General features: G+C 38.0%; 1 protein-coding gene and 1 pseudogene across 1 annotated transcript in view; both read left to right on the top strand.

The window, feature by feature from the left end:
* Positions 1–6599, top strand: part of LOC109679004 (deuterosome assembly protein 1-like) — a 37013-nt gene extending 30414 nt beyond the window's left edge. Inside the window, exon 7 of the mRNA XM_074041090.1 lies at positions 6467–6599. The gene's annotated coding sequence lies outside the window, so the exon portion shown is untranslated. The remainder of the gene's footprint in view (positions 1–6466) is intronic.
* The window catches only part of LOC109679001 (deuterosome assembly protein 1-like), a 569124-nt pseudogene that overhangs the window by 527809 nt on the left and 24654 nt on the right, over positions 1–16661 (top strand).

Raw genomic sequence — 16661 nt, 5'->3', positions numbered from 1 at the left:
TATTACCAACTTCTAAGTGAATGTTCAAGGGGTGAACATATTTTACTGTGAATACACTGTGAATATACTTTACTTTGGTCTGTTCAACCTCTTCCGTTACTCTCCCTTTCCCCTTTACCTCCCACGCCCCCACCCCCCATTTTTCAGCATCTTTCAATACACATCCTTATATCCTCTGCCTTCACAGATGTTACATTTTACGATATTGTTGACACTCTATCATTCTGTTTTCCTTTCCCTTCTTCCCTGAGTGCCATAGAGTAGTTCCATTGTTACAAATATGTTCTACATATGAGTTTGTATATGATCATGCTTGATTTTGTATATATGTTTATCTTTTGTGGATCTATCCTCCATGTATGAGAGAAAACATATGGCCTTAATCCTTCTGAGCCTGGCTTACTTCACTTAACATGATATCCTCCAATTGCATCCATGTACTTCAAACCACATGTTGTCACTCTTCCTTATGGCTGAGTAATACTCCATTGTGTATATGTACCACAATTTCATGATCCATTCATCAGTTGTAGGGTATCTGGGTTGTTTCCAATGGTTGGCTATTGTGAATAGGGCTGTGATGAACATCAGTGTACAGGTGTCTCTACTGTATCCTGTTTTACATTCTTTTGGGTAGATGCCCAGGAGTGGTACCACTGGATCATATGACAGTTCTATCTCTAGTTTTTTGAGGACTCTCCATACTGTTTTCCATAGTGGTTGTACTAATTTGCATTCCCACTGGCAGTGTATAAGGGTTTCTGTTTTTCCACATCCTCGCCAGCATTTGTTGTTGTTATTACCCTTGATTCTGGCCATTCTAACTGGGGTGGGATGAAATCTAAGTGTTGTTTTGATTTGCATCTCTTTTATAACCAGGGAAGTTGAACACTTCTTCATGTATTTACTGGCCATTTGCACCTCTTCCTTTGAGAATTCCCTGTTTAATTCATGTGTCCATTTCTTCACTGGGGTGTTGATCCTTTGGGGGCTGAGTTTTTTGAGTTTCCTGTAGATTCTGGTTGTTCGTCTATTATTCAATGAGTAGCTTGGCAGAGGTTTTCTCCCATCCTGAGGGCAGTATTGCTTAAAGAAAACTTTAACTTCATCTGCCACTGCCTTTCTTCTGAAGACTGTGCCAGGGTCACATGCACAGAATGTGGTGGCTCTTCCAGGTGCTTCTCAAGTATTCTTCCCCGAGCTTCAGTTCGTCCTGCACAGACTGAAGAGTGTTTGCTTTGTCCCTTCTTGACGTCTTCTGACTCTGGTCCCTAAGATGCATTCTGTGTTGGCCTGTATTTCTTTGTTCTGTTTAGTTTTCCTGAAACATATTTGATTAGTGAGTCCAGCTACCAAGTCTGGTTTCACCCTTCAGTGAGGTTCAGCCTCTTTGCTAACATCAGTTCTTTGTTGCTGTTGTGGTTTTGTTTGTTTTGTTTTTTGAGACAGGATCTTGTGTAGCCCAGGCCAACTCTGAGCTCTCAGTCCTTCTGCTTCTGCCTTCCAAGAGCTGAGACTACAGGCGTGAACAACCATACCCTACCCAACTTTAGTTCTTCTTAATCTCCTCCAAAGAGGACTTCCTGACAGAATCCTAGAGCATCCTCTTCTATGGGCTGAAGTTCAGCCATTGTCATAGGCATAGGCTCACTTGTGAAATAGAAATGGCTACTCTTAGAACCATAATCTAGGGAAAAAAGAGCCTCATTTTCCCTTTCTTGGCAACATGACTGACTTTGTCTGAAATGCTTTCCTTGACAAACCCTACACTACTTCTCAGAACTTTATCATTTACACTTTTTCAGGAAGTAGGATGGAGAATTCTGTTCAAAGAAAAAGTGTTTGAAGTGCAGGAAGGGTGCACACTGAGAAACACTAATAATTAACAGCCCTAGCATCACCATTTGTACCTTCTCTCTCATCGATGCCTTCAGCTGTACTCTCAGGCTTCATATACTGACACTCCTATTGGCAAGCTGGTGTGGGGGTTCCGAAGGTATAACCAGAACCTAGACAACATCAGGAACCAGCTGCCAGACAAGGTCACCCTGCCCTTCACTTCGTTTCCTGACCCAAGTCCGCCAAGATTTCTGCAAATATTCTGGGCTTTTATGCCCTCCTGAAAAAGCTCTGGGGTGTCCTAGGCTCAGGAAAGTCCACGCTGCTCCCTTTTAGTTTTCCTTACTCATGCATATTTTAATGTGCTAAATAGTTTATTAATGTTCCTACATATATGCTAACAAAATTAAACCCAACTATTCATGGAAGTCAATATGATTATGAAATTTTTCCACTGGTGTTTATACTAAAGGTGAAAAAACAACAGTATCATTTGCCTAATGATTACAACTTTTCTTTAACTCACTTGCTCTCTACTGGGGTGATTTTGCCCTTCAGGTGACATTTGGGCATGCCTGGATATATTTCTGGTCGTTACAACAAGGGGAAGGGGCTGCTAGCATCAACGGGGATGCTACAGTGCACAAGACAGCCCCACAACAAGGAACGCCCCTTGTTAAAGAAGGGTGCAAACCCTTCTTTAAATTTTGAATTATGTTATTTTTCTTAAATTCTTTACCAGTCATTCTCTAGCTCTTCTTTGTGATCTTTTCCATAGTTAATGATAACTCTTAATATGACTAATTTTTACATTAATTTCTGTGAGGTTTACCAAAATTATGTTTTAGAAACTTACGTTTATTTTAAAATAAGTTATCCTTGGATCTAGGGACACTAAACAAAAATTTTCCATTTTATATTTTTCAGAAGAATCACATGTGTTAAGAACAGACCAAATTATTCCGGACCATGCTTGGCAAAAAAAAAAATTGTCTTTTGCCTTAATGAAAAGTAATTTGTTAAAAAAAAAATCAGCTAGGCACAGTGGCTCACACCTGCAATCCCAGCTACTCAGGAGGTGGAGACTGGGAGGATTGTGGTTCAAGACCAGCCCCAGCAAAAAGTTCATGTGACCCATCTCAATCAATAAAAGAAGCTGGGTGGGGGGTGAGCCTGTTGTCCCAACTATACAGGAAGCATAAATAGGAGACCTGGGCATAAATGCCTATTAAAAAGCAAAAAGGGCTTGGGGCATGGCTCAGGTGGTAGAGCTCGTACCTGACAAGCACAAGGTCTTGAGTTCAAACCTCAGTAACATAAAAAAAAATTAAGATTTCTACTTTCAGGGAAAATACTAAGTATCTTTGATGTACTTGGGAGAAGTGCTGAAAATAATGCTTTCAATTAGTCTTTTCCTTGTTTTATTTCCAAATTTTACTTACATTTCATCCTTTTGCTTTAGAGTTAAAAACTGGGTGAGAAGATGTCAATTATTTATATTTGTTAATTTGAAGATTTAAAACCATTGGTCCTTTCAGATCAGTAGGCACACTTTTAACTAAACACATGGACATTAAACTTGTTTTACAAAATTTATATTTTGCCAAATGGGGATAATTAGAAGTAAATAATACTTAACCAGAATATGTATTTGGAATGAATTTTATCTTCTCTCTTTTGCTAAATGGTCATACGACAGAATATTCTACTTCTTGCACATAAATGCAGAAAGAAGATGATTTCGGTTTGAATTGCTGTCACGTATTGTGTAGAAAATTCTCTTTGGTTTGTCGCACATTGTAACGCTAGATGCATTTGAATTTTTACATAAGTCCCCTTTTCTCATTTGTCTTTGTACAACCTTGAAATGTGCCAGTAAGCATATTCGTTCCATTGCATATATTTATTTACTATGGTACACTTCACTCACGGATTTAAATGTGCAGTATTCCCCATTAGAGGTTAATGACAAAAATGAATTATTCTGCATTTTTCCCAAGTATCTATGCCAGAAGAGTTAACCTTTTTTTGTGTGTTTGTTTGTTGATGTTTCATTAAGAAAAATATAATTTGAGCTACAAATACAATTTAATTTTTTCTAAAAGCCACATTAAAAGAAGTAGAGAATTTATTATATTCAATCCAATCTATATCAAAAATATTATTTCAACTGTAATCAATATATAAAATTATTAATGAGCTACTTTTCATTTTGTACTAGGTCTTCAGAAACTGGGGTACACTGTACACATACAACATATCTAAGTGTTGATGCTAAGTATTCATTGGAAATTCCTGATTTATGTGTATATCTCATAGAATATTGCTGTTGAAAATGGATTGACATACTTACATTGTTCCAGACAAACTTGAAATTGTCCCAACAAAGAGTCCCATTCCTGACATGTGACACACTGACAATTAACAGACTTGACTTCCATGGGAAGCCATGCAGACTCCAAAACTGTCTCAGTTTAAAAACCCATCAATTCTTATGTCAACTCAGTCCTATTATTTGAACTCAAAGTCTAAAAAGTAATTCTAAATTTATCAGTATCAACAAATCCTTCGAAATTTTCCTCTACTTTTTCAGCCAATTTACATAAAGATGTCAATTGCGATTAATATCTTTGCATATTCATTCATCTGTCAAATCATTATTATTAACATATATTATTATGCCTATACAGCTAAGTCCACTAAACAGCTTTTTAAAATAACATGGATGGATATTATTTTCTAGTAACAGTAAGCACAGAGACTCTGTCATCATCACTGCAGAGTTTCAGCCACCTCTAGCCTGTGGTGATGCTACATTTCATTGGCCTGGAACTCTAGCACCTCCCTTCCCCAAGTAAAGGTAGGCCCACATCTGGACACACAGCCTCCTCTCCGATGGTCATGTTCCACAGTAGCAAGCTTGCATAGCAGGAGCCCTGGTTGTGACACATGAAGTTAAAATGCATAATCTATTGCTTCATACCTTTTTTACACTTGAAATTTTAACTCAGCTCAAAAAAGAAACTACTTATTAAACAAGTTTCTTGCATGAGCATTTTGAGTCTTCCTGTGCTTATTTCCAAGTCAGCCAGGAACTTCTAGGGAGAAAGAACTGTCACTAGACTCTTCACTGAACCCAGGCATCTATGTCTCTTGGAAAACAACATATTTTTAGGGTTTCATTTTAAAAAATTATCTGAGAACCCGTTATTTCCTAAACTGTTTACATCATTCACTATTCTTGTGTGCTTTATGAAGTTCTGGATAAGAATTAACAAGTTAGAAGAAATGCTTCTACATAAAATCTTATAAATTAATTTTATAGCAGCATTATCCATAATAACCCCAAGTGGAAACAACACAAGTGTCCATTAGCAGATCAATAGATAAAATGTGCTATATCTAAGTAATGGAATATTGCTCAGCCTTAAACTGATGTGTGCTACAACATAGATGACCCTTAAAAACATGCTAGGTAAAGGAAGCCAGTCACAGTATATGTATTGGTATGATACCATTTCTGTTATCCTAGAGAACAGCCAAAGACTGCTGCAGAAAATCACTCAGCACAGCTGGGGATGTAAGCCCAGTGGTGCCTGCTTAGCATGTACAAGGCCCTGGGTCGAGTCCCAGCACTGCAGGAAAAGAAAAAACTCAGCAGGCTGTGGTCATGAACCTGAAATGCATATTCAGTATTGTTCAGCAAATTTTACTTCCACTTGTCTAACTGTTCCATTCTGATTGTAAACCATTTCAAATCTCCTTTACTCTCAAAACTACTCCCATTTCTAACCCCCACCTTCCTTCTGCAGTTATCAAATGATGTTATCTTATTCTTCACACAAATAGAAATCTAATAGATAGCCAGTCTTTTAATCTCCTCATATTCCAAATGCATAAACTTACCTATAGTCCATTTTCCTTCTTTCCTGTTGCAAAAGAGGATGGATTCTTTTTTGCTTTATGCAATTCTTACACTTGTGCTTTGGGGCTCATCCTACCCACTTTCTCAGAAATGTGACACCACTGCTGTTAACTCGTTCTCTCCTAACCAAATCTTTTCCAATAGCTACTGGACTTTCTCAAGCATCTCCTCTTAGCAGTACTAAACATTGGCCCACAGGACTGCTGGTATTTGTAGTTACTGACTGAAGTATGGCTGCCCTTGCACAAGAGGGAAGTCTTGGATAATAATTCACTTTGTTTGCCAACTTTGCCATTAAGTTAATGGCTTTTGCCATTGGATTATTATCTTTCTTAACCTGAAAGTACTTGTGTTGATTCAAATTGGATGGATTGCATTTTATTTGAACTTTTATGTTTCATTCTTTCAATTTTATGTGCAATGTGACATGTTTATGTTATGATTTGATTACTTGTTGTCTTTCTCCCTACATATAAGCTCACTGAGGACAGTTCTGTGTCTGCATCCCCAGAACACATAACAAGAGCGCCATAAATACTTGTTGTATAAATGAGTGGTGGAATGGAATTCTGTAAGACAGAGCAAGCAAAGGACTGACTATTGTTGTTTTAAGTAGGCTAGTTTATACATGTTAAATATTTTAAAGGTATTGCACATGATGATATAAAAATGAGCATTAGAAATTTTCAATGTTTTATGCAGGCCATGGAAGCTGGACTCTCCGAGGTGAAAAATGAGTTACAGTCACGTGATGATCTCTTGAGAATTATAGAAACGGAGCGATTGCAGTTACACAGAGAATTATTGAAAATAGGAGAGTGCCAGAATGCCGAAGAAAATAAGAAAAGGTACAGTTATTGAGTTTGACAGCCTAATGACAACAATGCAAAATGTTGCATTTGTATGCTTTTAAGAGTTTTATAATTGAAACTAGAATAAGTTCATTTTTTAATTACCATGTTGCTAACTAGTGGGATGTTAAATATTAAAATTAAATTTTCATATGTGCAATTATTTTTATTCATTAATTACTTTAATTGTCACAAAGTAATTGCATGTGTTTGTGGAGTACAGTACAACATTTGAGCATGTGTACATTGTGTGCTAATCAGGTAAGGGAATGATTGTTCCTCTTCTATTAGTCCTTAGATACCAGTGTTTGACTTAAGGATATCTTGCAGTAATGACATTTTTTTTTTTTTAGTAGTGTGGTGACAGTTTGGGGGAGGAAAGGATGAGGAGGTGAACACATGGAAAAGAGTGGATGAGAAGGGGCAGAAAGACTAGTTGGGAGGGAGAACAATGGATTGTAGTATGGGAGAAGGATGGAAAGTGAAGAGGGTAAGAATAGGGATAAGAGATTAGTGAGGATAAAGTTAATAATACAGGGTAAAAAAAGGAAAAAGTAGAAAAACAATAAAAAAAACATGAGGTCCAGGAACCACAAAAAGTTCGGTCTATGGGTAAAAGTTCTGGAGTTATTCCTTAGGTGTCCAATCCTGTTACTGGTATACAGCCAGAAGCTCTGATGTGGTCTCACCAGGTGACTGGCTTATGAGTGGTATTTGGTCCTTCTGTCCACAAGATTAGTTGGAATTGTGAGGTGAGGTGAGGTGTGCAGTTCATGCAGGGTGGTCAAAGCTGTTGTTTTCACCAGGTGACAGCTGGGTTGCCCTTCAGCTGCAGCTCTGTTTGGTCAGCTCCTCCCCTAGCAAGGTGAGGCAATTCACTTTTGAATGGTGCCCTCTGTCCCAGAGATCAGCTCCAGGATCCACCTCCTGCCCTGCTTTGGGAAGATGGCCTGTTGTCCCACCCCCGCTCTCAGCCTTTGCGCTTTCCCTGATCTCTGCTGAGTGCCAGCAGCTCCTCTGGGAAGTTGGCTTGTCGCCTCACCCCCACTCTCAACCTTTGCTGCTCTATGTGCATGTCACTGAGAGTTCGGCTTCTTGCCCCACCCCCATTCTCTAGGTCATGCTCAGCATTCCACTCCCACCTCTGTTGTCATTGTTAGATTAAAGTTCACTGTTTATGTTTATCAGTTTTTCTGGGGGAAGGGAGCATTCAGTCTGCCCAGGGGCTGTGCTGCATTATTTTCCCCAGGGATGGCAGTGGGTAGGGGAGTTACACGTGGTGCATGATGCTCACCTGTCTTCTGCCATTTCATGCAGGCAGCTTTGGAGTTAGCTGGCAGACAGAAATGGTGGCGTGGCATAGGGAGGCTCTCCATGAGCTAGGGGTCTAGGATGTCACAGAGTTTGATTCTGATTGATGCTTTGTCTTCTGCTTGTCGGGAGAAGAAAAAAAAAGAGAAGCGGCCAGGGGCTTTTTTTCCCCTGGGTCAGAGGCCAGACACAACTTGCTGGCTGAGCTAGGCAGGATATTCACAGCTGTTAGGTGCAATTAAAGGCTGACTTAAGGGTCAGTCTTTGAATTTTATCTGCACCTAATGTGATAGTGGTTATTATTTTGGCTAGGAGCAATCATCATTACCCAAGTATATTTCCAGTGTCTCAAGGAGGTTTCTGGTATCACAGAGCGTAGGAGTTCTGATTCCCCTACCTTAGCCACCATTTTGGATCCCTCTAAAATTAAATTCAAATTAGTGGTTATTTTATCTTCAAAATCGATTCAATCTTTCCTTACATAGCAAGTTATATCATGTTCTGATTTACAGATATATCTGACACACTGAGTGAGAAATTTTCTTAGAACTTCTTTAGAATATCACATACTTGGCTAATATAAACTCTTTACTCTGCCTATTTGCCACCATGTATTTAATTTCTTTATTTTGGTCTCCATACTGCATCTTCCTCATTTGGAGGATATCTCTCAGTCCTAATATTCTGAGATGGGTTGAAACGGAATATGTTTTAACTTCCAGCCTCTGTTGGATTTTATACTTCTCACCCCCCAACTTTTCCCCTTCTGGTTTCAGATCCTTTTAGTTTGTTCTTGTGTGAATGCTATTGCATGTGCTTTGTTGCTCTAATTTCTTGTATTTGGACTGTGCTTCTTCGTGGTCATGTGAAGGTGAAGCAGTCCAGACTGCTGAGAGCAGATGCAACAGCAGTTTTAGAGAGTGGTGCGGTGGTGATTCCAGAGCATTGTAATGTGGCAAAGTTTCAGAACCTTTCTCCATAACGTTGAATTTTGTTAGTATTTTCTCAGTTATAGAAGCAGTTTGATCTTCTATGTTTTGCATTATTAAAATAATTCCAACATACTTTTCCTATATGAAAGATTGTACTTTCTTTATATATCCCTATTAGCATGACTACTGTTTTCTTAGCCCTCGTCCACATTGGGATTTGCAGTTTTTTCCCTTCATTCACTGAATGTTGAAAGATTATGAGGAGGCTTTCAACCTTCAACTCTGCATTGCTATCTCTGAAATTGCTTAGGAAGAATTGAAAAATAGGGAACTTCATTTTTCATTTTTTTCCAAATCATAGCAAATAATCAAAATTTGAGACTAATTCTGAAATGATGGTTTAGAATATTGGCTAAAATGGAAAATACTCCTACTAAGTAGGAGATAAAGGGAAACTGAAAAACTATAGGGGAATGTGTACTATTTTCACACATAAACAAAGGGGAAAAAATAATATGCATTAAGTGCTAACAATGGGGTTTCCTGGATGATAGCAATATAACATTTACATTATACTCTGATATGTTTTCTTGTCTAACCTTAACATACGTACACATGTATGTTGTGTATGTGAAAATCAGAGAAAAGCAAACTAGCCTAGACTGCTGTACCTCAGAAATACCATTATCAGTTTATCTTTTGAGATTCTTTATTTTCAATCTTTAAATTAGTTATTTCTCTATCATTACTCATATTTTAGTTTGTTGTTTTATTTGTGCAATGTATGTTTTCAGCATTTATAACCTTTTAAAAAATTCTTTGGAAATCAAAAATTGTACTCAATTACAAGTGATTATATACTCAACACCAGACGCCACAATAATAAAGAAGCCTAACTTCTGATAAAAAGAATGCTTCTTTCCCCACCTGGTTATCTTTATCTTTGTATTTTAATGATTTTTATTTTATTGATTTGCCTTATAGGGAAACAAATATTGCCTACATATACTACTAAAACTTCCTGTGGAAATTACCTTTTTTATACTAGTTTATGCTTCTTGACCACTCATTTATTAAACAGTTGCAATGCTGTTTAATAAATGAGTGGCCAAAGAATAACTTGCATTTGCGCTCTCTCTGGGTGGACTGTGAGGTGTAATCATTTTTGAGCATTTTATTGTAGTAGCTGTTCCCCCTTGGACTTCTCATGACATAGTTACTTCAACAGTGCATTATCAAGTTGGATGTGTTTCTTTTTTTAAAAGAATGGGTTCCCAAGCTATTTATTATAGGAATCAGTCTCTTTTTTGCATTATTAAGATAATTCAACATATTTTTCCTATATGAAAGATTGTACTTTCTTTATATGTCTGCATTAGCACAATTACTATTTTCTTGGCCCCTGTCCACATTGGGATTTAGCAGTTTTTCCCTTCACTCACTGAAATATATATATATGTAATCCCAGTATTCTGCCTGTTTTAATATATAATTGAAATTCCATATTAATTGCTACCTTTTACCCCATTAAAACTACTTTCACTCAATTAAAGATGTAAATGCTTACGCGATATGAATGTATTAAGGGTTTACAATTTCTGTAACTAGAAATGTTTCTAATGAAGTAATGATTTATTTCTGCATAGATAATAATTTCCACAATGCTCTAAATTAGCATCATAATCATAACCATCAAGTTAAGCTTAATTTTTGCTTGCTATTTCATTTTTCATCTGTAGACTCGAATCATCTTATCCACCTTCTATTAAAGAACCAGAAAAGAAAAGGAAAGATCTATTTTCAGTAGTCCCAGATCAACCAAATCATGAAAAAGAATTAAACAAGGTATGGAAAATAATGAGCTCCATTCTGCCAGGTAGATCTGAAATCTTTGCGTGAAGTGGGGAAAAAAATCTTTCTGCTCTCCCTTCTTTTTCCTTCCATATTTTCTCCTAAGACAATAATCTACCAAGCTCATAATTCTGACATTGTTCTGTGTGAACACAAACATTGGGTTATCATTCTGCCAGTTGGAAGAGTGCACATCAAATGTGGAAGGTCTGGCTTTGAGAGAGATGGCTTATAGCAAGAAGGTTGGTAGCCCACATGTGTAAGCTTGGGGAAGCTGCCTGTGCACATTGCTCAGGATCCCTGTTTCTAGGATATGGTGATTAATACCCACTTCAATACCATAAGGTCATGATGAAAATGGAAGAGCCCTTAATAACTGTTGACTGCACTGCACTTACCATGGCTAGGAGCTGTTTGAAAGATTTAACAAATCCCAATTCATTTATTCCTCAGCCACCTCATAATGTGGGTCCTAAAGTTACTCTCTTTTTACACTTGAAGAAATTAAGATGCAGAGATGTTAATTATTTTCCCCCAACATTGTGCAGCTAATAAGTGGCAGAGGTTAGATTTGAACCTAGGCCATCTGTCTCCAGAGTGTCTGCTCTTGCCTTAAGTTGAAATTCATGAGATAATAAGGTAAGGTGCTTCAAGAGGGCCTAGCTCAGAAGAAGTGCTTAGTAAGTGTTGGCTGTTAATGTTTTTTGTCACACCCTCGTTTCTCAAAGAGCACTTGACACTGTGCCAAGGACTAGGCCAGGAGTTAGGAAGCAAGATGAGGGAGGACTAGGCATTATTCTTAGAGGCCTTGTGGTTCTCTCCTCTCCTACAAAAAGTTATTCTCTTCTCCTTCTAGTAGTGTCTTTCCTTCCATGAATTATCATAACTGCCATCTACCTGTCTGCTCTTTAGGCTTGAGGATCAGACAGACTATTCAATGCTATAAACTCTAAACAGTTGTTAAAACTTAAAGTGGGTCTGCTTGGAATTATTACCTTGTGCTCTACACAGTGCTTGTAACACAGTAAATGAAAATAAATATTTGGAGGATGAATTCAATAATATTAAGGATAGGTTCTTCCATAATTGCATAAGGTCATTAATTCAGTTTTGTTTGTATTAATTCCACCAATATTTATTGAGCCTCTAGTAGAGCTAAGTATCTTGCTGATTTCTGTAGGAAATACAGTGATGTCAAAGACAGATCCTGTCCGATAAAGAACTGACTGTCAGAGACTAATATGGAAAAACTACAGAACAATGCTGTTGTTTCATGAGTTAAGTATAAAATTTAATGGTCATTTTCCTTATGTATTGAACACTTTAATACCACATAATTCCATGAAACTGATTTTACTGATTTTAAAAATACAGCTTCAAAAAACTGTACCATACTGATGTCACCAATGAATGCATGGTAAAGGATTGATTAAAGCCACATATAGTTATACCCTTCTTATCCTTGTAAATTTTGTAGAGTAATAAAACCTTGAGTAATATAAAGAATCTACTGATTTTATACAAGTTGGCGTGGAGGGAGGGAGTACAGGTACAAACCTCTTTATAGGCTCTTGGAGACCACTACGCAGTGCAGTGCAGTGCAGAAAAGATTACAAATGACTCCATGTAAATAGCTATAGCTTCCAGGAAGTGTTTGTGGAGAGCATTTTCATCCCATTGCAATAAAACCAACAAGAGCCATGTATTATGAATCTTGCCAGCGTTTTCTCTTTTTCAGTAGAAAGCTATTTTTAGTCATCTATTTTTGTGATAAAATTCACATTATTAATGAAGGCAAAAGTCATTTGAAGCTCAGGTAAATTAATCTAATTTAGAAACAAGCTTTGTAGTATAGCATGTTATATTAATATATAGCCAATTACAAAAATAGAGAAATAGTTCAGTCCTTTTCATAATAGTGTATTAATTTTTTAACAAAATGTTAAAGCTCCACTTTTAAGAGGAGCACATTAAACTATACCACAGGGATGCAGCCAGCAAAATCTACACCAGGACAGACCACAGAACAATGCTATCATTTCATCAGATGAGTCAAAAGGAAAGAATGGAGACAGGAAAAATTAGAGGAGACCTGCAGCATCATTGCGGGGTTGGCATGCTTGTGTTCCAGCCTCCTAGTCCCTCCTCTACTTTCAGGAGCCAGATAAGTTAGGCCCACCCAGTTTTCTTTCCTTTGAGTCTCCTTACCCCCATGCCATATTTGATAAATGGCAGGGTTGAGAAAATGTGATTGCTGTAGTCAAGACCATGTAATTTCTAGGACTGTGCCCAACTTTGAAATTTTAGAAATGTTATAAAGAACTTTCTTATTATCTCTTATGTTTTCTCTGCAACAAAATCGGAAAAGAGGAGGGCAGAACAGGTTCTGCCTGGAAGCGGACACTGGGGGGAGGTGGCACAAAGAATATACACACATGTAAGTAAATATAAAACTGAGCTCTTTTGGGGAGAAACAAAAAAAGAATAGAAGCAGATAAGCTTGGTGAAGGACCGGATTTGCCTCTGGATATATATACTTTCCATGTTAAGGTCATCCTCCTCTACATGTTTTCCTTGAAACCCAGCTTGTTCTAATGTGTCAGCCACCTTCCAGGTCCTATCCATAAGATACCGCAAAACAAATGGGCAAGGTCACAGGTCCCAGAAACCAATTTCCTTTACCAGGAATGTGACTGAAAATTTATGCACTTTAGTGTTTTAATCTGCAAAACAGAGAGGAGATTGTGGGGTTTGCATGAAACAATGTGAGTAAAGTACTTAGAACACACCTACACACATGTACACACATATACATGGAGGCTTTAAAAAGATAGCATGAGCCAGTCTCAATGGGTAGACCATATTTAGGTCCTATTCAATTAAACAAACTTAAATAACGTTCATTACATTTTAAAATTTGATTTCTACCTTGATGTTTGATGATATGAAGCAATCAATAATGCTTAAAGACATTGTAATGGTATTCTGGCTATGTTAGGAGAGAAGAGAGAAAAGGGAACCCTTATTCTTTTAGAGGTATACACTGAATGATTAAATGTAAAATGAAAAACTCCTCATTTTTCATCTTATAAGCTCTTGAGGTAAATTTATATAAATCTCTGTGAAAGTGCTACCAGTGGGGTTCTCAGATGACCCTAGTGGAGAAGATCTCAGGTCCTGTGTCTAGGACAAAGCATTGAACAGAAACACAGACTGCAAGCAGTAGTACAGTTTTATTGAAAGAAAAAGGAAAGTATAGACAGAAGGAAACACAACAAGAAAGAGCAATGGGCTCTGGCCAGATGGCACAGAAGCCCCAGTCTTTGTTCAAAGGACAATTTATAGGGTATAAGGGCAAAAGGCAGGAAAAATCTGGGCAGGAGGCCTAGGGTGATTGACAGGTGTGATTGACAGGAGGATGTTGTATAACTTACTTTTGACTGCACATGGCCCTACCCACAGTAAATCCTGTTATAATCACATGTAGGAGATACAGTCCAAGGTATGAAGTTTTAAGGAGGGGGTGTCCTTGAAGGTCATCAGAGGACAGGGTCCCCCAGCCTTGGCACATATACTAGTTCTGGGACTTTCCCTTCTACACAAACTCTTCTTTTATCATAATGTAGGGGACTTGGGCATATCCTAGGTGGGACTTTCATGACATTTTATCTGGTCAGTTTCTACCCCCTCTTGGCCAAACTGTACTCTCCTGCCTCACATAGCCTCTACTTAATCTCTCTGGCTTTATTTCTCTTAACACAGTTGACGCAGCCCTCCATCCTCCTGTGAATTCACCAAGGTTGACTCGTCCTCTCACCCCCATGTCCTCACTGCATTCTTTGCCTGGGACCCTGTCTCTAACTCATCTTCTGACTGGCTTCCATTTACCCTTCAGTATTTGTCTGATGGTCTCTCCCCTGAAAACCCTATCCAGACACCCCTACCCAGGCTGGGTTAAGCACACTCCACTGCTTACTGTGAACATTGATCACTGAATGCCTTGTGCAGTAATCGTCTATTTTTCTTTTTCCTCCAAAGGACTCTGATTTTTTTTTTGAGATTAGTGATTTGTATTTTATCTCTGAATCTCAATAATTAGGAACTGTGAGTGGTTTCTAGAAAGATGCTAGGAGGCAGAACCAAGATTTCAGTAGTAGGAATGGGCCACAGGTGAGATTTAAGAAAGGTTGAGGTGAATGGATACTGCCTGACTGGATTTGGAAGGAAAAGGGTGGACAGCAGTTCAAAATGATGCAGAGATTCCAACCATAGAAAGCTTAGCCACAAGTGAAATATGTGTGCTCCACAGGCTTATGGGGAGGAGATGATGCATTTTCCTGGACACAGTAAGCTTAAAGTTTATTATAATGTGATTTTCAAAACACAGTATTTAGTCACAACAGTGCAGAATAATTAGTATTAAAAAATTCTGAATTTAAAGCCAAGATCCCTAGGTTCTGGTACCAGCTCTGCCAGTTATTAGCTTTCAACAAATTGCTTAACCTATTTAGGCCAATTTTTTACTCCATGAAAAGTGCTTCATAGTCTAGGCATGGTGGCACATGCCTGTAATCTCAGCTACTAAGGCAACTGAGGCAGGAGAATGGTGAGATCAAGGCCAGCCTGGACTACAAAGAGCTCCAGCTCAAAAAGCAACAACCAGAAAGTGCCTGGTAGTACTTTCTCCACCTTCCAGTCAAAGTAGTATCAATAATAAGTGATGTTTTGTATACAATAGGAGATATGAGAAATAAAATTTTGGAATTGGAAGGAAGATGTAGATGAATCACATGAGCACCTGTTTGGAATTTAGCATTGATCAGACCAGAGGGTACAGTGGGGCCTGACAAAGTCTTTAAGAGAGGACATGAACATGGCTAATAAAATCTTTAAGCTGCTCTGTAAATGAAGGGCTTTGTCCATGTTTCCTGGTCTCTTGTTGCTGCAGATAAGGAATCAGCTCTGTCAGGAGGAAGAGCAACGCAACTCTGAACAGGAGCAGATGAGGAGTGAGATCTCTGACCTAACACAGGCACTTCATCAGAAGGAGATCACCATAGCAACCATCATGAAGAAAGCTGCCCTCCTTGAAAGACAGTTAAAGATGGAATTAGAAATAAAAGAATAAATGTTAGCAAAGCAACAGGTACGCAAGCAAGAAAGCTCCTTTCCAGGGCCCAGCATGCTCTGCACCCTGGGAGCCTTCACTAGTCACTGATGAAACTTTGCATTGCTTTGTGTTGTTTCTGAGACTGCACGTCACAGAAATGCTCTTGATGTCATAGAAGTGCTTTGTGGAGTCACGAAACCTTTGTATCATCGCATAAGAACTGAGGAGATAAGTGACAGAGGAGGAAAGTCATTGCATCTCATCCTCACATTTTCTCCTCACTGCAAACTGTGCTCAATCAGGTTTCTTCCTTAGTTGTTTTCTGTAGGTCCTTTCCACTAACATTTATTTTTAAATAACCTGTTCCTCTTTTTCTTAGCTATTTCCCATCTGGCATTTCATGTATTTATTTTAGGGTTTTAAAAAATGGATACTGTAACATGAAAATCTGTTCATGTTTATTAAACATTCACTCAACACACAGCATGATGCATGGAGAAAAACAGCAAATGTAACATTCTAATGTTAAAATACTGCAAGTATTTTCTATGTCATTCCTTCCTTCCCTTTCCTATTTTTTAAAAGTCCTTGAAGCTCTTACTTGTACTCAAATCAGTAGCTTGCTGTCAATAGAGAGCACAAGATTTATCTGCCTTTTTACCCCAAACCTAAATATTTTCAGAACACAAAACATTTATTGAAAAAATTTCAGTAACTTTTTAAGCATATGAGAATCACTTCATAAATAATGCAACTGTTAAACCTTGTGTATTATGAAAACAGGAAAGATTCAGCCTTCTGCCAATCATAAGCCTTAAAACTGTGATTAGCTTGTAAATACA

This window comes from Castor canadensis, chromosome 1, assembly GCF_047511655.1.
Source record: "Castor canadensis chromosome 1, mCasCan1.hap1v2, whole genome shotgun sequence".
NCBI lineage: Eukaryota > Metazoa > Chordata > Mammalia > Rodentia > Castoridae > Castor > Castor canadensis.
Note: the sequence above shows the minus strand (reverse complement) of the source record. Positions and strands in the feature narration are given on the sequence as shown.